This window comes from Eschrichtius robustus, chromosome 14 (assembly GCF_028021215.1).
Source record: "Eschrichtius robustus isolate mEscRob2 chromosome 14, mEscRob2.pri, whole genome shotgun sequence".
In the NCBI taxonomy this organism is placed as follows: Eukaryota; Metazoa; Chordata; class Mammalia; order Artiodactyla; family Eschrichtiidae; genus Eschrichtius; species Eschrichtius robustus.
The window spans coordinates 271,683-296,434 of NC_090837.1; the positions used below are offsets into that span (position 1 = coordinate 271,683).

General features: G+C 41.0%; 1 protein-coding gene across 7 annotated transcripts in view; it reads right to left on the reverse strand.

The window, feature by feature from the left end:
• LOC137776438 (zinc finger protein 84) overlaps window positions 1–24,752 on the reverse strand; it is a 100,920-nt gene that overhangs the window by 56,983 nt on the left and 19,185 nt on the right. For 2 of the 7 annotated variants that reach the window (XM_068562919.1, XM_068562921.1), the window contains exons 1-2: window positions 3,596–3,786; window positions 2,042–2,154 (exon numbers count right to left, since the gene is read on the reverse strand). The exons of 1 other annotated variant lie outside the window; for it this stretch is intronic. The gene's annotated coding sequence lies outside the window, so the exon portion shown is untranslated. Of the gene's footprint in view, window positions 1–2,041; window positions 2,155–2,944; window positions 3,487–3,595; window positions 3,787–24,752 lie in introns of those variants that run through there. 4 more of the 7 variants (XM_068562920.1, XM_068562923.1, XM_068562922.1 and 1 more) reach the window with 3 other exon arrangements.

Below are 24,752 nucleotides of genomic sequence, written 5' to 3' on the forward strand. Positions count from 1 at the left end.
TGCATGTATGTGGAACCTAGAAAAATGGTACAGATGAGCCAGTTTGCAGGGCAGAAGTTGAGACACAGATGTAGAGAATGGACATATGGACACCAAGGGGGGAAAACTGCGGTGAGGTGGGGATGGTGGTGTGCTGAATTGGGCGATTGGGATTGACATGTATACACTGATGTGTATAAAATTGATGCCTAATAAGAACCTGCAGTATAAAAAAACAAACAAAACAACTAATACTAAACTTTCACTGGGTTTTTTGTATGGAAATATGTTAATATAAATGTTTCAGACATTACATGAAATTTCTAAAAATCTTATATTTGTATTTGTATGGAAATATGTATGGAAATATGTTAATATAAATGTTTCAGACATTACATGAAATTTCTAAAAATCTTATATTTGTATTTGTATGGAAATATGTATGGAAATATGTTAATATAAATGTTTCAGACATTACATGAAATTTCTAAAAATCTTATATGTTCTGGTATAATGTTATAAGTAATAATCCTAGTTATTACTTTAAAATGTATATCCCAGAAATAACTAATTTTCTTGTCAACTGCATTATTATGAACTTTCATCAAATCTTTAACCGTGGTCATTTTTAAGTCTTTTGTCATTTACAGACAGTTCTGGGTGTACTCTGATGATTTTGCAAATATGTTCCTATAAAAGGGTTTCATCTTCAAGAAATTCATGGAAAAGACTCTGACAAGTACAGGTTTCTGGTAACTGACTGTACTGCTGAACTGAATGAATAAGGATTTTCAGAACTCTAATGAAAAACTGATGAACTCATAAAAGTGCTAACAAAAGATCAAGATAAAAAAAAAATTAATTACATGGGACTGAGTGAACTGATGAGGATGACTATAATTTTTGTGACTTTCTGTCTGAATTTAAAAAAAAAAAAAATCCCACAAGGACTCAGAGGCAAAGAATATACAAATCAATTTTCACTGCAAAGTAAAGGAGCTGTTACAGTGGAGGATTACTGGACTGAATGTCAATATTATGACATAGTATGAGTGTGTTTCATGTTTGGTAATTGCAATCATTGTTGCTTTTGTTGTGGTCATCCATGTACAATGCTTGGTGTCAGTCTATTTATCTCTTGTAAAAATAAAATACAGTGTGTGTGTGTGAAACAAACAAACAAACAAAAAGCAAAGTGACTAGTTCCTTGTAATAATAATAGCTAACATCTGAGTGCTTTCTCTGTATAAGACAAAATACTAAGCACTTTACAATTTAACCCTCACAGACAACCCAAAAGGCATTTAACAAAATCTCCATTTTATAGAAAGAAAACTGAGACTTAGAATGTGCCCGTAATTGCACAATTACTAAATATCAGAAATGGAATGTTATTTCTCTTTCTTGCTACCTCTCGTTCAAGGTATTCACTACCAAAATCATAATGTCACTTGTGTGTATTCATGTACACATATGTACACACACACACACACACACACCCCAGACAAGGAAAATATACCTACAATGAATACGTCATTTCCTTTGCATTATGCTTTCACGTCATCTCATTTCATGTAATAAAAACTCCGGTATAAAAACTCTGACAAATATAACTACGTTTACATTCAAACCATTTCCTTAAGCAGACAGCCAAATTCACAGTGTGATTTTTAAATTTCCTTTGTAGTTTTGTCAAAAACTATTTGGCAAAGTTTAGCTGGATTTCAGCAAAAACTTATCAAGAATAGAGACACTTATGTCAAAAAGAGGCAGATTTTGCGGAGAACACACAGAGTTGAGAATGTGAGGTGGACAGAGTGTGACACGCCATCAGTGTGGTAGTTTTAAAATATTTCTGATATATTAGTTGCTCAGCACACTACAGATTGGACCTTATTTTCCTTTAATTTAAACAAATGTTTTTGCAAGTTGGCCCTGGAGGGAGAAGTTCTCCCTGAGTGCTCTTACACTTGACTCTTATGTGTCCCTTCAGCAAACGGAAGCCTACGCCCGCTCTTCGTTGTACAATTTGGCCCCTTTTAACTTCACGGTGTGACTTTACCTCAGCAGTTTCCCGCCGAGCACCGCAGCTCTCCCTGCCACGCACTCACATTTACCCGCAGGAGGAAGGGGCACCTTCATCATCATCCTGTAGCTCCCACTCAGCATCAAATTCTGTGGAATTGCAAGGGAAAGGGAAAGAATAATGAAAAAAATAACTTTTACTTACACCTACTATGTGCCAGATGTTCTACACACCATACTATCTTTTTTGATGCATTCAGTTCTCATCACAGAAGAATCAATAAGGCACAGAAGTTCAATAACATGCCGAAAACAGATGACATACACAGGAAGTGGCAGATCTGGGCCACTGGTCCCATGCAGCCCACCCCAGAGCCTGTGACCACAGGCCCTCAACAACTGTGTTGGGAGGGGTGGGCAAAGGCCTTGGGAGTCCCTGTTTAGAGTCCCAGTACACGTATGACACAGTCTCCTGTCCAGAAATGATGGCACCAGGTCAGACTAAGGAGAACAACAAGAGAAAGATAAGTTCTCAGGGGCAAGTTGAAAAAAACTTCCCCAGTAAGTTTCAACTCCCCACTTGGGACAAAATATTTCAACTTAACATATCTGTGATATACTCTAAGGGCTTTAAGCAGGATTTGCAGCATATTCCCAATTTTGTTTTTTTTTAAAGGGAACACGTAAGGTGTATTCAAAACATACACACGTTTCTTGACTAAAATAAATGCACAAAATGTTAACAGTGACTGTTTCCCGTTGATGGGATCATGAACGATTTTCATTTGAATCTGTTTATCAAGATACTCTAAATTAACTACAGTGAACATATTTTAAAGTCCTTAACCCAAGAAAACAGGCAAGCAGAGCAGTTTCAGTCCAGCGCCACGTGGTTGAAACAAAGTAAACAGTAAATAATAAATAACATAAACTAATGTACGTTTTGATGACAGCAAAAAGCCTCCGGGCTAGGGCAGAAAAGGTCACTTCTTTCCATTCCCTCATTTTCAGATGAAAAGCCTGAGACCCAGAAATCGTGAATGGGCTGTTGTTCCAAGGGGCAGACGTGGGTCCAGGTCAGAGACAAGGCCTTGAGGCAACGCGGTGCCCACCCCGCCAGCTACTGTCAAAGTTGTTTGGGGGTTCTCGTTAGTGGAGGACCCTCGGAAAAACCCTCCTGATAAAGGCAGAGGCGAGCTGGGTGGAGCCAGGGTGGAGGGGCGACACAAGCCCAGCAATCGGGTCACGCCGCGGACACTCGCCGGACGCTCCCCGACCCGCCGTGGGCCCCGGCGCTCCGACCGCGCCTGCCCAGGGCTCGCGGCCGGGGACGCGCAGGGACGCGCGTGGGGAGGCACCGCCTTTCCAAGCCGGCCTGGCAGGAGACGCCCCGGCGCGACGAGCACCGGCCGCGGCGGACGAAGGGCCTCCCCCCGACCCCCGGGGGCCACCGATGCCCACCGCACCCCAGCCGCGCAGACCCCGGCCCAAGCGCTGACGCCCACTGGCGGCCCTGGCACGACCCCCAGCCCCTCCCCCGCGGGTCTCCTCAGCCCCCGCCGCCCGCCCCACAGGAATCCAGCCCCGGAACCTGCAAAAAAGGCCTCGGAACCACGGACGCGCGGGACCGGGACCCACGTGACCGCCCCGCCCCCGGCCTTTGCGCGACCCGGGCGGACCCGCGGGATCCCGACGGCCCGGAGCTTGGCTGGGGAACCGCGCGCGCGCACGAGCACGCGGACACGCGCCCACTGGCCTCTCGCGTGGCGGCGAAAGACAAAGAGAACGGCCAAACCTGCTGCGTGCGCTGCGCGTGCGCGACGGGAAGGAGCTGCCGAACTACACTTCCCAGGAGGCTCCGCGGCACGCAGTGTGCGGCGTCGTAGGAACGCTGGTCGCCTAGAGACCCGGGCGGCGGCTGCCAGAGCGAGCTGTGGGAACGCGCGTTCGGGGGAAACGTAAAGAATTAGGATTTTTTAAAAGACCGGGAATCCAAATCAGGTCGATTGATAAGTGATAGGTAGGTGTGTAGACAGATGTGATAGCGAATTGGCTTAAGAACTCAATTGAAGAAAACAAAAAAAAGCAGATAGTAAAGCAGAAAAAAAGGGACGTTAATTTATAATTCAAGGGCTGTGGGGGGAGTTATTATAAGTCACTCTATTTTTTAAAAAAAGAGAGTGAAGGGTAGGATGAAAAAAGAGGAATAATCACAGATACATAGGAGACTGAATGAGAATCCGCTCTGTGTTAAGAAATACGGAATTCTCTGTGACACAAATGATTCTTAAGGGGTAGATGTGTCAAATTCGACGCAAGAAACAAAAAAACCCAAACGTGAATGGAAATGAAGACAATGTCAGAGATTCTCCGCCGAAAAGCATCGTTCATTGAGTTTCCAGTGAATTCTTTCAAACATCCAGTGATCAGAGAACTCGTATTTAAATAGTTCCAGAGGAATTAGAAGGGAAAGTTTCTATTTATGTAATAGCATAAAGGCACCAAAATGGACAAATGTATGATTTGAAAAGGAAGCGCAGACAAAACTTGATTATTGCTGCCCATGAAAAAATACTGAGAAATTATCAACAGATAATTTTTGTAGACTATTCTGCAATATTTTGTAGAAATAGAAATATTTTTGTAAAATAGAAACCAAGTGGATTCTATTCTAGAAATATGAGGGTGATCAGGATATACGTTAATATAAATAAATAAGGGAAAAATAGAATTCCCTCAATAAAATGAAAAAAATTTTTAACTGAAAAAATACACTCTAGACTTTAAAAAATAAATCAGAAAAAGTTGTTTCCTAATTTAGCCTTATGAAAGATACAGACTTCAACTATGAAGCCAGTATGCTGCTTAAGTGTGGAATATAAGGAGGAGTTAGGAACAAGGTACTAATACCCAGGATTAAGATTTTTAAAACTGGACTAACGCTGGGACTTCCCGGGCAGTTCAGCGGTTAGGACTCCACGCTCCCAGTGCAGGGGCACAGGTTCAATTCTGGTCGGGGAACTAAGATTCCAGAGCCATGCAGCACAGCCAAAACAAAAACAAAAACACACAAATAAAATGGACTGATACTTAAAATGCAGAACACAAGTGTTACCGAGTCCAAGCTCATGCCGGTCACCACACGACAGGCCAGTAAATCCAGAGGTTATTTGCTGGGGCAATGAATAGCAACTTTATTTGGAAGGTCAGCAGACGGAGAAGATGGTGGACTAGTGTCCCAAAGAACCATCTTCCCTGAGTTAGAATCCAGCCTTCTTTTATACTAAAAGGGGAGGGGTGTGGTTGGTTGTTGTGAACTTCTTGGTGCCTGAATCCTTTGTTCTTGCAGCTGTCCACCTCGGTCCAGTCACAATGTTCCTTTAAACCCCCAACAAGACAAATGTTATTCTCTGCTCTGCAACTTTTTATCTCTATATGAATGGAACAGTGTTACACTCTTAATAAGTATAACAATGTTATACTCTTAATTCTCAGAGCCTTGAGAATGGGTTATCCTGTAAATTTCAGGCTATAGGCTACACTCTTAACTTGTATTATGGCGAAAGCAATAGAATACAAACCTTAAAGTAAAAGAAACAGATCAAATATGGAGTCAGATTTGTTCTTCCCTATGACACAAGGGTGTGTGTCAATGATCACTGCTGAAGTAAACACATTTTTACACCATTTGGGAGTTTTATTCCATAAATTGTCAATTATCTTTGCCATTTTTCTGTTCTGTTATCTATTCACGGAGGTGAATGTATATTGTTTACTAATCCTCAATATGCAATATATATTTTAATTTTTTTCTGCCTATTCCTTGTCTTTGAACTTTGTTTATAAAATTGTTGATCCCATAGGCTTTATTTTTGACATAAAATTTATCTAGCTTTTCCTTTATGGTTTAATTTGTGGTTTACTTATGTGTCTTGTTAAGAAATCTTTCTCCATCCTGGTATCACAAAAGATTTCCATGTGTTATCTTCTAATAGTTTCAGCATTTTGCTTTCACATTTAAGTTGGAATCTGTCTGAAGTTGTGTGTGTGCATGTAGTGTAGATATTGATATAATATCATTTTTAAAAAATTATTTATATATTTATTTTTTTGGCTGCACCAGGTCTTAGTTGTGGCTCATGGGATCTTCACTGCCACGTGTGGGATCTTCGTTGCAGCATGCAGGATCTTTATTTGTGGCCTACAAACTCTTAGTTGCGGCATCTGGGATCTAGTTCCCCGACCGGGGATTGGACCAGGGCCCGCTGCATTGGGAGCTCGGAGTCTTAGCCACTGGACCACCAGGGAAGTCCCTATAATTTCATTTTCTTTCCACATGGGAAGCCAATTTCCTCATCCCAAGTGCCTTCAATTGCTAGAGCTGCCATAACAAAATATCACAGGCTGGGTGGGGTAAACACCAGAAACGTATTTTGTCACAATTCTGGAGACTAGAAGTCTGCTTTCACGGTGTTGGCAGGTCTGGTTTCTTCGAAGGTCTCTCTCCTTGGCTTGCAGGTGGCCGTCTTCTCCCTGTGTCTTCACATGGTCCTCCCTCTGTGCGTGTCTGCGTCCTAATCTCCTCTTCTTTTTTTTCTCCAGTTTTATTGAGGTATAATGGACATACAGCACAGTATAAATTTAAGGTGTACAGCGTAATGATTTGACTTACCTACCCCATGGAATGATGACCACAATAAATTCAGTGAACATCCATCATCTCATATAGATACAAATTTAACAAAATAGAAGTTTGCTCTCGTTGTGATGGGACCTCTTAGGCTTTACTCTCTTAACGACTTGGAGCAGTATCCACAACACACAGCGGTGCTGATTCTGTTTACCGCGTCACACATTCCATCCCTAGTACCTATTTGTCTTATAACTGGAAGTTAGTTCCTGTTACACAACACAGTGATTCTGTTACTGACTTCGGTCCTTGGACACTTTAATCAACAGAAATTGGTAAGTGGCCAGACGAGGAATTCAGGCAAGGCTTTACTGGGACTCACACTGCAAAACAAGAAAAGGTGCCCTTGCTTGCTTTCTGAGGTGGGGCAAGCTGGTCCCCTAAATGGGGTGAGGGTAAGGGCAGATCAGTGGGTCGGGCCAGAGGGGTGGCTTAGGTGGTCTGCCCACCCCCTTGGTGCAGGGATCATGCACAGTACCCTGCTTTTGCTCACTAAGCCTCAGAAGCATCAGGTGGTTTTTAGCCTTTTAGCATCTTATTCATAATTTGCCCCCATTGTGCATGCATGCAGTTATTTTTAGTCCCTTATAGTTTCTTTGTATCTGTTGCTCAAGGAGACGTTTGTCCAGGTGCCAGCACTGCAGCAAAGTGTCCCAGATCCCAGGTGCCAGCCTGTCTCAATTCTATATTTCTATACATTTCAAAATGATCACCACAATAAGTCTAGCTACCATCTGTCACCATACAGGACATTATATAATTATTGATTATATTCCACACACTGTATATTTCATACCCATGACTGATTTATCTTGTAACTGGAAGTTTGTACCTCTTAATCTCCCTCACCTATTTCTAGCCTCCCCCACCTCCCTTGCCATTTTGAAGGAAAAAAAGAAAAAAAAAAAACTATTAGAACTAATAAATGAATTCAGAATAGTTGCAGGACAAGATTAATATACAGAAAATCTGATGCTTTTATATATAGTAATAATTAACTATTGGAAAGAAAAGCAAGAAAACAGTCCTGTTTAAAATTATATCAAAGGGGCTTCCCTGGTGGCACAGTGGTTAAGAATCCGCCTGCCAATGTAGGGGGCACGGGTTCGAGCCCTGGTCTGGGAAGATCCCACATGCCGCACAGCAACTAAGCCTGTGCGCCACAACTACTGAGCCTGCGCCCTAGAGTCCACGAGCCACAACTACTGAGCCCGTGTGCCACAACTCCTGAAGCCCACGTGCCTAGAGCCTGTGCTCCGCAACAAAGGAAACCTCTGCAATGAGAAACCCACGCACCGCAACAAAGAGTAGCCCCCACTCACCACAACTAGAGAAAGCCCGTGTGCAGAAACAAAGACCCAATGCAGCCAAAAATAAATAAATAAAAATTTTTTTAAATTAAAAAAAAAATGTTAGCGTATTCCCTAGTAGTCTGGTTAGGATTCGCACTTTCACTGCTGGGGGCTCGGTTCAATCCCTGGTCAAGGAACTAAGATCCCACAAGCCACTCAGCGTGGCTCCCACTGCCCCTCAAAAAAAACAAAAAAACAAAAAACCAGTATGGTACTGGGACAAAAATAGACATATAGATCAATGGAACAGGATACAAAGCCCAGAAATAAACCCACACATTTATGGTCAAATAATCTATAACAAAAGAGGCAAGAATATACAATGGGGAAAAGACTGTCTTTTTCATAAGTGGTGCGGGGAAAAATGGACAGCTATATGTAAAAGAAAGTAGAATATTTTCTCATGCTATATACAAAAATAAATTCAAAATGGATTAAAGACCTAAATGTGAAACCAGAAACCATAAAACTCCTAGAAGAAAAAATAGGCAGAACACTCTTTTGCATAAATCATAGCAATATTCTTTTGGATCTGTCTCCTAAGGCAAAGGAAACAAAAGCAAAAATAATCAAATGAGATCTAATTAAACTTAAAAGCTTTTGAACAGCAAAGGAAACCATCAATCAAACAAAAAGTCAATCTACTGACTGGGAGAAAATATTTACAAATGATATGATAGGCAGTTAATATCCAAAATATATAAACAGCTTGTAAAACTCAACATAAAAAAAAAAAAAACTCAATTAAAAAAGGGGCAGAAGACCTGAATAGACATGTTTCCAAAGAGGATATGCAGGTGGCCAATAGACACATGAAAAGAAGTTCAACATCACTAATCATCAGTGAAATGCAAATCAAAACCAACAATGAGATATCACCTCACACCTGTCAGAATGGCTATCATCAAAAAAGACCACAAATAACAAATGTAGGTGAAGATGTGGAGAAAAGGGGACCCTTGTACACAGTTGGTCAGAATGTAAGTTGGTGCAGCCAGCATGGAAAACAGTATGGAGGTTCCTCGAAAAACTTAAAAGAAAAGTACCATATGATCCAGCAATTCCACTCCTTGGTATATATCTGATGAAAAGGAAAACACTAATTCGAAAAGATACATGCACCCCAATGTTCATAGCAGCACTATTTACAATAGCCAAGATACGGAAGTGACGTTAAGTGCCCATCAGTAGATAAAAGGATGAAGAAGATGTGATATATATACTGGAGTATTACTCAGCCATAAAAAATAGAATGAAATCTTGCCATTTTCAACAACATGGATGGAAATACAAGGTATTATCATGCCTAGTGAAATAAGTCAGAAGGAGAAAGACAAATACTGTATGTTATTACTTATCCGTGGAAGCTAAAAATTGAATGAATATAACAAAACAGAAAGAGACTCACAGATACAGAGAGCAAACTAGTGGTTACCAGTGGTGGGAGGGTGGGGAGAGGGGCAAGATAGGGGGAGGGAATTAAGAGGTACAGACCATTATGTATAAAATAAATAAACTACAAGGATATATTGTACAGCACAGGGAATACAGCCAATATTTTATAATAGTTTTAAGTGGAGTATAATCTACAAAATATTTTAGTCACTAAGTTGTACACCTGAAACTAAAGTAATATTGTAAATCAGCTGTATCTCAATAAAAACAAAACATAATGAAACAAAAATAAAAATAAAGTGGTTATTGATAGGTCTGTACTTATTCCCATTTTGTTATTTGTTTTCTGGTTTCTCAAATTCTTTTCTATTTTGTTCTTTTAGTTTCTTTCCTTGTGGTTTGATGATTTTATTTTGTAGTACGCTTGTGTTCCTTTCTCTCTAGTTTTTGTTATCTTTTGTAGGTTTCTGATTTGTGGTTACCATGGAGTTCATATATGTTACCTATAATGACATCTACTTGTTTTAAAATGATAGTCATTTAAGTTCAACACATTCTAAAAGGTCTACATTTCTTTACTCCCTTCCCCCACGTTTTGTGTTTTTGATGTCATATGTTACATCGTCGTATCTATCCCTTAACTGTTCAATGTACTTACAGTTGATTTTACAATTTTTGTCTTTTAAGCTTCCTACTAACTTATTTAAGTGGTTGAGCCTCAGCCTTTACTATACATTTGCCTTTACCAGTGAAATTTTACTTTTCCTATAAAATTCTTACTTCTTGTTGTAGCCTTTTCTTTTCCACTTAGAGAAGACCCTTCAACACCTCTTGTTGGGTCGTTTTGGTATTGATGAACTCTTTCAGTTTTTGCTTGTCTGAGAAGTTCTATGTGAATACCACATTGTCTTACTATTCTAGCTTAATAAAAACCTCTTGTCCTCTTGTATCTAGGAAGGAAAGCTCCACTGATTGTTGAGCATGTTCATTATTGTCATGTATATCTGAGACCTGTAAACATTCATGTAAATATTAGAATTTGTTTATCACATTTCAAGAAAAAATTATTTTGTTTTGATTTATATTAAATATATATTTTATAAGAATTAATATTTTACAATATTGACTCTACTCCTCCATTAATATAGTATATCTTTCAATTTTCAGTTTTTTATGAACTTTTATAGAACTTTAATTTTATTGTTTTATTAATAAATTCTCAGTTTATATAGTTTCTTAAACATTTATTCCTAGAGGGACTTCCCTGGTGGTCCAGTGGATAACACTCTGCCCTCCCAATGCAGGGGGCCCGGGTTCAATCCCTGCTCAGGGAAATCCTGCATGCCACAACTAAAGATCCCGCATGCCACATGTAAGACCAGGTGCAGCAAAAGTAAATAAATAAATAAATATTTTAAAAAAGATTTATTCCTAGATAGTTCTCATTTTAAAGTCAACATTGTATGAGATGTATTCCTAAGTAGTTTATCATTCCCAGTGATATTATGAAGACAAGCTTTTTTCCCCCAGTATAATTTCTTATTGCCTATTAATTGTGCTATGAACTGAATGTTTGTGTCCCTCCAAAATTCATTTGTTGAAATCGTAACCCCCAATGTTGCTGTATTTGGAGATGGGGCTTCTAAGGAAATTAAGGTTAAGTGAGGTCATAAGGTCAGGCCCCGATCCCATAGGGTTAATGTCCTTATAAGAAGAAACACCAGGGAGCTAGCTCTCCTGGTAATCTCGGAGAGGCAGCAGTGAGTGGTGGTGTGAAGCAAGATCTTAATCCCCTGCCCAGGAATTGAACCTGGGTGGCCTGGATGAAAACCAGGAATCCTGGACTTCCCTGGTGGCGCAGGGGTTGGGAATCCACCTGCCGGTGCGAGGGGCGCGGGTTTGAGCCCTGGTCCGGGAAGATCCCACGTGCCGTGGAGCAACTAAGCCCGTGCGCCACAACTACTGAGCCTGCACTCTAGAGCCCACGAGCCAGAACTACTGAGCCCGTGTGCCACGACTGAAGCCTACACTCCTAGAGCCCGTGTTCCGCAACAAGAGAAGCCACCACAGTGAGAATCCCGCACACCACAACAAAGAGTAACCCCCACTCACCGCAACTAGAGAAAGCCCGTGCGCAGCAACAGAGACCCAGCGCAGCCATAAATAGATAGATAGATAGATAGATAGATAGATAGATAGATAGATAGATAGATAGATAAAAATTTATTAAAAAAAAAATAAAACAGGAATCTCAGCCACCACACCCCCTGGCTCTTGCCCCCAGTGAAAGACGCATTTCTCATGGAGGCAAACCTGTAAAAACAGGTGCAAAGTTTATTATTAGAGACACAGCACAACAACAAGTGGGAGAGCACACAGAGAAACAACTTGTTTAGTTAAGACAGAAGCAGGGCAGAGATGGACACCCGGAGAGAAAGGGTGTGGGCGTCCCCCCTAACAAGGGGGAGCCCAGTAAAGAGGCGGTTAAGTCACTGATATAGGGCAGTTCTTCCAGGTCTCTGTTCACCTCTGGCCAATTATCTGGTTTCTTTCTCCACACCGCCCTGCCCTAGGATCCTCCCCAGCATGCATGCGCAGCTTCTTTCCAACATGGATTCCAGCCCAGAGGCCTATGGGATGGCCTTAGCATCACCTATTATGGGGTGGTGCCCCCTCCTTTTGACTCCCACGGAGGCTTTCTGCACATGTGCAGTGTCTCCCTTGCCCCAAGGATGGTAAATGTGTGACCTCTTGATCTATTACTCAAACAAGTGTTAGCCTGTCTCTGTTCCTGCCACGACTGTTATCTTAAGGCGTCCACAGGAGACAAAGCCTGGCTATTTACCCTGTTTCTGTTGTTACTTCCATTTCAGAGAGCAAACAGGAGGCTGATTTTAAATGTCTAAACTGGAGCCCACCTATCTCCTGTCTCAGGAAATGCAAACAGGGGACTAGTTGTGTCCGGCCCGAAGGCCACGTTTTCCTGCCCCATGAAATGTAAGTGGGAGGCCAGTTGTAAATGCCTAGCTTAGAGCCCATCTATCTCTTGCCTCACTGGCACACACACCAAGGAAACCCATGTGAGGACACAGTGAGAAGGTGGCGGCTATTTACAAGCCAGGAAGAGAGGTATCACCCAAAACCGACCCTGCCGGCACCTTGATCATGGATATGTAGCCTCCAAAACTGTGAGAAAATAAATTTCTGCTGTTTAAGGCACCAAGTCTGTGGTATTTTGTTACAGGAGCCAGATCAGACTAAGAGAGACAGTGTACAGGAAGAGAACTGATTTGTACCTAGCAACAGTGCTAAAATCCCTTTTCAGATCTTGCTTCGAATAACCACAATTCTTCCTCTTTCTTTCCAGTCCGTATAATTCTTAATTTTCGTTTCTTGTCTTTTAGTGCATTGATTAGGGTGCCAGTTCAATGCTTAACAGTATGAGAAGTAGGGGGGTCAGCTCAGTTGTTCCTGGTTTTATAATGTTTCTAAAGTTTTACTTTAGGTATGATGTTTCCTGTAGGGGTTGGTAGTTATCCTTTATTATCTTAAAAGGAAGTTAGTTTCCATTTTGAGTTTGTTAAGGACTTGATTATGAAGAATTGCTGAAATGTACTGAATATTTTTCTTTAGCTATATAGGTAATTATGTTTTTTTTTATTAACCTATTTCTACATTAAGATTAATATGATGCATACATTAATAAGGTCTAATATTATCTTGAACATATTATTTATTTACTTATAAGGTTGAACAATATGAAATTGTCCTTTTGTGGGCTGGTCCAGTTCCTCTTCTACATAATAGATGACAATTTAGTGGCTTATTATATCTCACAGTTTCCTGGGTCAGAAATTCAAGACAAGCTCAGCTAGGCAGTCTTGTCTTGGGGGTCTCTCATGTGGTTGCAGTCAGGTGATGGCCAGAGCTGGAACAGCCGGGTGGTGTAGGCAGCTCTCGCTCTTCCCGTAGCCTCCGGCCTCTTCACTGGTCTCTTCTTGTGAGCTGTTTGCACCTCATCACAGCACAGCAGCCTCAGGGCAGTTGGACTGCTTACCCGGCTGCTGAAATCTTCTTCATCAGGGAGAGCTTCTGAGAACAAGGTGTGAAGCTGCATCTCCTTTCATGACCTGGCCTTGGAAGCCACACAGCTTCATTTCTGCTGCAATCTGTTGACTATGAACATATCAGCAGCCCATCTGAATTCAAGGGGCAGGGTGTGAAGACCTCTCCTCCCCGTGGGAGGAGTGGCAAAAATCACATTGCACATTGTAGAAGAGGATGCGGTGTAGGAGGTGTTCTTGTAGCCATCTTAGGGAAACAAAACCTACCACAGACTGCCCTCTGGCTTTGACCACTGACATCTGCAAACCATAACCATCTCCGGCCCCAAGACCCCAAATGTCTCATTCCATCGCGGCGTCAGGTTGAAGTCCAGGATCTCATTCTCGAAATCAGGCCCTGCGGCAGGTGAGGGTCTTCAGGACTGCTCCCTTGGGTACCGCTCTTTACATACTATTCTCTCAGTCTTCTTCTTACACACTTGAAATATGACAGTGGGGCAGACAGAGGAAGACTTCTATAGATACTCCTATTCCAAACTGGGGACAACAGGAGTCCCCACACAGCAGCCGCTGGTCCACAGAAATTCCAAATCCTGCTGGCTACGTGTTACCAGTTGACTGATTAGGGTCCGGCCCTGCTCGCGTGGAGCTCTCCGTACCTCTTAGCGGCACCTTGGGGCTTGGTTCTGCCGAGCCACGCTTCCTTATCCTAAACGTGATCCACGTTTGCCAGAGTGTCCTTCTCAGCCTCCTTCCTGCCCAAAAAACGTTGGAGCCCAAAGAGCTCTTTTTATTTTGTCCAGGGTTTGTCTTTTCAAGTTAATATGGCTGGATTTTTCTGTTTTTGTTTTTTTTTTTACAAAGTATATTTTATTTTATTTATTTATTTATTTTAAGACCTGCTCACTGCAGTGTTACAGAGTAGATGGGGGGATTAAAGGAGGGGTTATTGGAGAGAGCTCAGAGCCCTGACCCTTGAACCTCGGCCCCGTAGCCACCTCTTCTTTGCCTCCTGGGTACCCTCTGTCCAACTGTGGTGACAGGGATGTGAAATCTCTGCAAAATGTCAAGTTCGTATTTAGTGTCTTTTATAGGCTCTGCTCTGCACCTGCCCCCCTCCCTGATCTCCTAGTTTCATTGAGATCCTTTTTAAAAAATTTATTTTATTGAAGTATAGTGATTTACAATGTTCTGTTAATTTCTGCTGTACAGCAAAGTGACTGTTTTATATATGTAGATATTCATACATATATTCTTTTTTTGAATTTCTGAATTATATTTTATTTATTTTTTTATACAGCAGGTTCTTATTAGTCATCAATTTTATACACATCAGTGTATACATGTCAATCCCAATCGCCCAATTCAGCACACCACCATACCCACCCCACCGTGGCTTTCCCCTCTTGGTGGCCATACATTTGTTCTCTACATCTGTGTCTCAACTTCTGCCCTGCAAACCGGTTCATCTGTACCATTTTTCTAGGTTCCACATACATGCATTAATATACGATATTTGCTTTTCGCTTTCTGACTTACTTCACTCTGTATGACAGTCTCTAGATCCATCCACATCTCTACAAATGACCCAATTTTGTTCCTTTTTATGGCTGAGTAATATTCCATTGTATATATATACCACATCTTCTTTATCCATTAGTCTGCTGATGGGCATTTAGGTTGCTTCCATGCCCTGGCTATTGTAAATAGTGCTGCAATGAACATTGGGGTGCATGTGTCTTTTTGAATTATGGTTTTCTCTGGGTATATGCCCAGTAGTGGGATTGCTGGATCATATGGTAATTTTATTTTTAGTTTTTTAAGGAACCTCCATACTGTTCTCCATAGTGGCTGTATCAATTTACATTCCCACCAACAGTGCAAGAGGGTTCCCTTTTCTCCACACCCTCTCCAATTATGGCTGGTTTTAAACTTTGTGGTGTGTATGTATGTGTTTATACTATCTTTCAGTTTACAAGTGGCCTTCACTTTTCCCATTTCTTGCTGGGACCCCTACAATTAGCTACGCTTCTATCGTAATTTTGTCCTGTATTTTCCTTTCTACTCAAACATGTTACAATTTCACCATTTTTCTTTATTAGACACTCATGTTATCTCTTTAGTTAGCATGCCTGCGACCTCAAGTAATGGAAAATATTCTTGGGAATTGAGGCTGTAATGAGACTTTCTTCAAAATGATTCTCCCCAGATCTGCAACTGGGACCTTAGAACTCACCAGCTGACTCCACAGCTTACCTCACTGAGAGCTTGTTGATTTACCTCAATTCTTAAAGACGAAGCTCCCAAATTTCTGTTTTGAGAGTATTTTGGTGGAGGAGTTTCGTGGATGTACATATGAGTTGTTGCGAGGATACATAGGAAATGGGGGGAAAATTTTTGTGGGCTTTTTAATATATCAATTAGGCAAAAGCCACATCTTCAAAATATCTCTTAGAGATAAGACTTTGTCTGCCTTAGGCTCTCTGTGAACGTTCTGTGTTAACACTGACAGAAGCTCTGTTTTTTATGAGAGGGTTCACAGAGGCTTTCCCATAAGGTCCTTAGAAGGTTTTTCTTTTCTCTGAAGGGGTACACGAGGCACCCCCTTAGGTCTTTCTGAAATCTTACCTAAGGATTTTACAGTCCCTGAGGACCTTTCTCTCTTTGAGAACACTTTAACTGGCTGAAAAGACTGTACTGGGCCATTGTCACTTCCTCATGGACTGGTTCATTTTTTAGCTCCTCTCTCTCCTCTCTCATTTTATTATAAGCAGTGAGAATAAGCCAGGTAACACAGTAACACTGTGTGTAGAAAACTCTTAGCTCGGGACTTCTCCGGTGGCGCAGCAGTTTAGAATCCACCTGCTAATGCAGGGGACACGGGTTCGAGCCCTGGTCCGGGAAGATCCCACATGCCGCGGAGCAATGAAGCCTGTGTGCCACAACTACTGAGCCCACGTGCCACAACTACCGAAGCCTGCGCACCTAGAGCCCGTGCTCCACAACTAGAGAAGCCATCGCAAAGAGGAGGCCGTGCACCGTAACGAAGAGTAGCCCCCGCTCGTCCCAACTAGAGAAAGCCCGCATGCAGCAACAAAGACCCAACGCAGACAAAAAAAATTAATTAATTAATAAAAAAAAAAGAAAGAAAACTCTTAGCTCTACCATTTGAGGTCATTATGTTACCGAACCAAACTTGGGTCCACTTGCCCCCGCACAGCAAAGCCAATCTACTGACACTGGTTGTGGTGAAGGAAAGGGTAGCGTTGACTGCAGGTGCCCAACATGGGGCCAAGCAAGAAGCAAGGTTGGCCAGTGCTCGACAAACACAAAGTCCCCGAAGGCTTTCAGGGAAAGGTTTTTAAAGACAGGGTGAGGGAGGGGGGTTGTGGGGTGTGATCAGCTCGTGGACCTTCTTCTGATTGGTTGGTGGTGAGGTAATCGGGAGTTGGCATCATCGACCTTCATGTTCCAGCCGGTCTGGGGTCTACGTGCTTGTGGGCAGCAGACAGTTAACTTCTGACACCTGGTGGGGGTCTCAGTATCTGCAAAACAGCTCAAGGACACGGCTCAGCATAGTATCTACAGCCCTTGAGGAGGAACTAAAGACCTTTGACTTTAACAGCTAAAGTATTATTATTTTGTCTTGCTTGACTGTTTTCCCTCTTTTCTACATTTTCTCACTTCTCTGGTTGAATTTGTTCTCTGGAACTGGGGGAAGGCCTAGGAGGCTAAAGGCTTTGCACAGACAAGAGGCAGGCAGGGCGCTGGTCGGGGTGCTGTCCTGTTCTGGGAAGGCCCCACAGGCTCCTGCTGGGCTACGATTAGGTGCGTTTCTATTTTCCACGTCCATTAGGTGACAGTGTTGAGATACTTTCTGCCACTCATAACAAAGTCTCCTTTTCTCCATGTTCCCATAACACTCTCCTCATGTCCCTTCAAGCCCCCATCAACAACCTCCTTGATGACCTTCAGGCTCTGCTAACACCCTTCCTAAGGGCCCTTCAGGCTTTCACTAACATTTTCCTCAAAATTCTTCCAGATTCTGCTCTCCACCCAGTGCCCAAACCAGTGGCAGATGTTTTAAGGTTTTGTTGCATTAGCACCCCACTTCCAAGACCAAATTTCTGTTCCAGTCAGTACTGCTGCCTAAAGCATGCCCCCAAACTGTAGCGTACATAACAACAAAGATGTTACATCTCTCACGGTTTCTGTTGGTCAGGAGTCCCGGGAGGGTTTGGCTGCTGGTTTATGGTTCAGGGCTCCTCGTGCAATTGCTGTCCCTTGGTGGCTGGAGCTGGAAAGTGTGGCACTGGAAGATGTGGGGCTGGATGGGCATCTCTTTTTCTCCATGGAGCCTCAGAGCCTCTCTACGTGGTTTCTCCACCGGCACTCTCTGAGGTTTCTCTCTGAGCACCACAGCCTGACGGGCTGCTCACAGGGCCGCCAAAGCTTCAAGAACACGTGTTCCAGCAAGGAAAGCAGAAGCACTTTCTCCACATTCTTTTAGCTACAAACAAGTCACCAGCCAACAGGACTCTCAGTGGGGGTGTGTCACAGTCACATTGTAGAAGAGGATGCCAGATGGGGCATGTTGTTACAGTCAACTTTGGAAAACAAAATCTGCCACATGTGTCAATAATGGGTCCATTGTTGGTGATTTCATATAGTTCCACCTAACATAGACATATACATATGTGTGGGGGAAGAAACCTGGATTCCATTTTATTCAGAAGTTTTTCACCTATTAGATTGACCTCTACTTTTTTTTCTACTGTGTCTATCCAATTTTGGTGTGAAGTTTATACAGGATTGTAAATGAGTTTGAGAGTAATCTATCCTTTAAAATTTTTCTAGCACTGCTTGTATAACATAATGATGATCAAGTCCTTCAATGTTTGGTGAAATTTTACTGTTCAACAATTTAGGCTTGTTACATTTCATTGAGGGATTTTTGACTACAATTCAGTTTCTTTATTTGTGATTGATTTATTCAGTCTTACTTTTTCCTGCTTGGTCAATTTTGGTAATGTATAATTTACAAGAAAATTGAAAAATTTAATCTAAATTTTCATATTTAGTGGCACGTGGTTATTCTTAGTATTCTCATATAATTTTAAAAATCTAAATTATCTGTGTTTATGTCCCCTTTTTTATCTAATATTAGTTACAAGTACTTTCTCATGAATGTTCATGAATCTATCACCCAGTCTGAGAAACAGAAAATTACAAATCACTTGCAGCCTCTGTCTGCTGTTCCTCCTTTCCAACTCACTGCTTTCTCCACAGAGGTAGACACTATCCTAAATATTTTCCTTATCATTATCTTGCTCTTTTATTTCATCATCTTATCACCTACACATGTGTGTCTAAATAACATAAAATTCCATTTCACTTTATTGGCCTTTAACTATGGTATTATATACAGTCTTCTGAGAATGACTTTTTTTATTCAATACTATGTATCTAGGATATAAACATGTTGTTTATTCAATTGTAGTTTATTTCATAGTTACAGCATAGTATTCTATTGACTGTATATAATAGTTTATTCATTCTTCTTTTACATCCTTATTAGATTTATTTTGTTTTAATTAAAAATTTTATCGAGATAAATGCAAGTTCACCTGCAGTATAAAATAAAATACAAAGCGATCCCTAATACACTTTGCCCAGTTTACCCCCAGTGTTAACATTTTGCAAAACTACAGTATAATATCACAGCCAGAGTACTGACATCGATACAATCCACAAGACTTCCTAAGATTTCCCCAGTCTTACTTACACTCAGTTGTGTGTGTATATGTATCAAGTTCTATTTGATTTTATCACCTGTGTATGTTTATATACCGATGACTACAGTCAAGATACAGAACAGTTCCAACACACAAACAAAATTTATTTGTGTAATTTTATACTTTTGAAAATGAATTCATTTTATTAAATCCTATTTTATAAAGTTTGTCTGGTGTGTAGAAGTAGAACTGACTTGGATATACTGACCTGACATCCAGTGACCTTGCTAAATTCATTATTTCTTTCTAACTATATTATTTACAAATGATTTCATGCTACTGAAAAGTTGAAAAAATGCTACAGAAATACAGAATTTAAAGAATTGTAAAGAATGCCTGATTGGTTCAAGATGGCAGAGTAGACAGACATGCGCTCACCCCCTCTTGCGAGAGCACCGGAATCACAAATAACTGCTGAACAATCATTGACAGGAAGACACTGGAACTCACCAAAAAAGATACCCACCTCTAAAGACAAAGGAGAAGCCACAGTGAGACAGGAGGAGGGGCACAATCACAATAAAATCAAATCCCATAACTGCTGGGTGGGTGACTCACAAACTGGAGAACACTTATACCACAGAAGTCCGTCCACTGGAGTGAAGGTTCTGAGACCCACATCAGGCTTCCCAACCTGGGGGTCTGGCAACGGGAGGCAGAATTCCCAGAGAATCAGACTTTGAAGGCTAGCGGGATTTGCTTGCAGGACTTCGGCAGGACTGGGGGAAACAGAGACTCCACTCTTGGAGGGCACACACAAAGTAGTGTGTGCATCAGGACCCAGGGGAAGGAGCAGTGACCCCACAGAGACTGAACCAGACCTACCTGCTAGTGTTGGAGGGTCTTCTGCAGAGGCGGGGGGTGGCTATGTCTCAGTGTGAGGAAAAGGGCACTGGCAGCAGAAGTTCTGGGAAGTACTCCTTGGCGTTGAGCCCTCCTGGAGTTGGCCATTAGCCCCACCAAAGAGCCGGGTAGGCTCCAGTGCTGGGTCACCTCAGGCCAAACAACCAACAGGGAGAGAACTCAGCCCCACCCAACAGCAGACAAGCAGATTAAAGTTTTACTGAGCTCTGCCCACCAGAGCAACACCCAGATCTACCCACCACCAGTCCCTCCCATCAGGAAGCTTGCCCAAGCCTCTTAGATAGCCTCATCTACCAGAGGGAAGACAGCAGAAGCAAGAAGAACTACAATCCTGCAGCCTGTGGAACAAAAACCACATTCACAGAAAGACAGACAAAATGAAAAGGCAGAGGACTATGTACCAGATGAAGGAACAAGATAAAACCCCAGAAAGACAACTAAATGAAGTGGAGACAGGCAACCTTCCAGAAAAAGAATGCAGAATAATGATAGTGAGATGATCCAGGACCTCAGAAAAAGAATGGAGGCAAACATCAAGAAGATGCAGGAAATGTTTAACAAAGACCTAGAAGAATTAAAGAACAAACACCTAGAAGAATTAAAAAACAAACAAACAGAGATGAACAATACAATAACTGAAATGAAAAATACACTAGAAGGAATCAATAGTAGAATAACTGAGGCAGAAGAACGGATAAGTGACCTGGAAGACAGAATGGTGGAATTCACTGCCACGGAACAAAATAAAGAAAAAGGAATGAAAAGAAATGAAGACAGCCTAAGAGACTTCTGGGACAACATTAAACACACCAACATTCACATTATAGGGGTCCCAGAAGGAGAAGAGAGAGAGAAAGGACCCAAGAAAATATCTGAAGAGATTATAGTTGAAAAACTCCCTAACAGGGGAAAGGAAATAGCCACCCAATTCCAGGAAGTGCAGAGAGTCCCAGGCAGGATAAACCCAAGGAGAAACACTCCAAGACACACAGTAATCAAACTGATATTATTAAAAGCAATAAGGGAAAAATGACAACATACAAGGGAGCTCCCATAAGGTTAACAGCCGATTTCTCAGCGGAAACTCTACAAGCCAGAAGGGAGTGGCATGATATATTTAAATTGATGAAAGGTAAGAACCCACAACCAAGATTACTCTACCCGGCAAGGATCTCATTTAGATTCGACGGAGAAATCAAAAGCTTTACAGACAAGCAAAAGCTAAGAGAATTCAGCACCACCAAACCAGCTCTACAACAAATGCTAAAGGAACTTCTCTAAGTGAGAAACACAAGAGAAGAAAAGGACCTACAAAAACAAACCCAAAACAATTAAGAAAATGGTAATAGGAACATACATATCGATAATTACCTTAAATGTGAATGGATTAAATGCTCCAACCAAGAGACACAGGCTTGCTGAATGCATACAAAAACAAGACCCATATATATGCTGTCTACAAGAAACCCACTTCAGACCTAGGGACACATACAGCCAGAAAGTGAAGGGATGGAAAAAGATATTCCATGCAAATGGAAATCAAAAGAAAGCTGGAGTCACAATACTCATATCAGATAAAACAGACTTTAAAATAATGTTACAAGAGACAAGGACGGACACTACATAATAATCAAGGGATGAATCCAAGAAGAAGATATAACAATTATAAATATATATGCACCCAACATAGGAGCACCTCAATACATAAGGCAAATGCTAACAGCTATAAAAGAGATAAGCGACAGTATCACAATAATAGTGGGGGACTTTTAACACCTCACTTACACCAATGGACAGATCATCCAGACACAAAATTAATAAGGAAACACAAGCTTTAAATGACACAATAGACCAGAGAGATTTAATTGCTATTTATAGGACATTCCATCCGAAAACAGCGGCTTACGCTTTCTTCTCAAATGCACGTGGAACATTCTCCAGGATAGATCACATCTTGGGTCACAAATCAAGGCTCAGTAAATTTAAGAAAACTGAAATCATATCAAGCATCTTTTCTGACCACAATGCTATGAGATTAGAAATCAATTACAGGGGAAAAAAGTAAAAACCACAAACACATGGAGACTAAATAATACGTTACTAAATAACCAAGAGATCACTGAAGAAATCAAAGAGGAAATCAAAAAATACCGAGACAGACAAATGACAATGAAAACACGATGATCCAAACCTATGGGATGCAGCAAAAGCAGTTCTAAGAGGGAAGTTGATAGCAATACAATCCTACCTCAAGAAACAAGACAAATCTCAAACAATCTAACCTTACACCTAAAGGAACTAGAGAAAGAAGAACAAAGAAAACCGAAAGTTAGCAGAAACAGAAAGAAATCAGAAATATCAGAGCAGAAATAAATGAAAGAGAAACAAAGAGAACAACAGCAAAGATCAATAAAACTAAAAGCTGGTTCTTTGAGAAGATGAACAAAATTGATAAACCTTTAGCCAGACTCATCAAGAAAAAGAGGGAGAGGACTCAAATCAATAAAATTAGAACTGAAAAAGGAGAAGTTACAATGGACACTGCAGAAGTACAAAGCATCCTAAGAGACTACTACAAGCAACTCTATGCCAATAAAATGGACAACCTGGAAGAAATGGACAAATTCTTAGAAAGGTATAACCCTCCAAGACTGAACCAGGAAGAAAGAAAATATGAACAGACCAATCACAAGTAATGAAATTGAAACTGTGATTAAAAATCTGCCAACAAACAAAAGTCCAGGACCAGATGGCTTCACAGGTGAATTCCATCAAACATTTAGAGAAGAGCCAACACCCATTCTTCTCAAACTCTTCCAAAAAATTGCAGAGGAAGGAACACTCCCAAACTCATTCTATGAGGCCACCATCACCCTGATACCAAACCCAGAAAAAGATACTACAAAAAGAGAAAATTACAGGCCAATATCACTGATGAATATAGATGCAAAAATCCTCAACAAAATACTAGCAAACAGAATCCAACAACACATTAAAAGGATCATGCAGCATGATCAAGCAGGATTTATCCCAGGGAAGCAAGGATTCTTCAAAATACGCAAATCAATCAATGTGATACACCATGTTAACAAGCTGAAGAAGAAACACCGTATGATCAACTCAATAGATGCAGAAAAAGCTTTTGACAAAATTCAACACTGATTTATGAATAAAAACTCTCCAGAAAGTGGGCATAGAAGGAACCTACCGCAACATAATAAAGGCCATATACAACAAACCCACAGCAAACATCATTCTCATTGGTGAAAAACTGAAAGCTTTTCCTCTAAGATCAGGAACAAGACAAGGATGTCCACTCTCGCCACTATTATTCAACATAGCTTTGGAAGTCCTAGCCGCAGCAATCAGAGAAGAAAAGGAAATAAATGGAGCACAAATTGGAAAAGAAGAAGTAAAACTGTCACTGTTTGCAGATGACATGATACTCTACATAGAGAATCCTAAAAATGCCACCAGAAAACTACTAGAGTTAATCAATGAATTTGGTAAAGTTGCAGGATACAAAATTAATGCACAGAAATCTCTTGCATTCCTATACAGTAACAACGAAAGATCAGAAAGAGAAATTAAGGAAACAATCCCATTCACCACTGCAACAAAAAGAATAAAATACCCAGGAATAAACCTACCTAAGGAGGTAAAAGACCTGTACTCAGAAAACTATACATCACTGATGAAAGAAATCAAAGATGACACAAACAGATGGAGAGATAAACCATGTTCTTGGACTGAAAGAATCAATATTGTGAAAATGACTATAGTACCCAAAGCAATCTACAGATTCAATGCAATCCCTATCAAATTACCAATGGTATTTTTTTACAGAACTAGGACAAAAAATCTTAAAATTTGTATGGAGACACAAAAGACCCCGAATAGCCAAAGTGGTCTTGAGGGAAAAAAACGGAGCTGGAGGAATCAGACTCCCTGACTTCAGAATATACTACAAAGCTACAGTAATCAAGACAATATGGTACTGGCACAAAAACAGAAACATAGATCAATGGAACAGGATAGAAAGCCCAGAGATAAACCCACACACCTATGGTCAACTAATCTATGACAAAGGAGGCAAGGATATACAATGGAGAAAAGACAGTCTCTTCAATAAGTGGTGCTGGGAAAACTGGAAGCTACATGTAAAAGAATGAAATTAGAACACTCCCTAACACCATACACAAAAATAAACTCAAAATGGATTAGAGACCTAAATGTAAGACTGGACACTATAAAACTCTTAGAGGAAAATCTAGGAAAAACACTCTTTGACACAATTCACAGCAAGATCTTTTTTGACCCACCTTCTAGAGTAATGGAAATAAAAACAGAAATAAACAAATGGGACCTAATGAAACTTAAAAGCTTTTGCACAGCAAAGGAAACTATAAACAAGACGAAAAGATAACCGTCAGAATGGGAGAAAATATCTACAAACGAATCAACGGACAAAGGATTAATCTCCAAAATATATAAACAGCTCATGAAACTCAATATTAAAAAAACAAACAACCCAATCCAAAAATGGGCAGAAGATCTAAATAGACATTTCTCCAAAGAAGACATACAG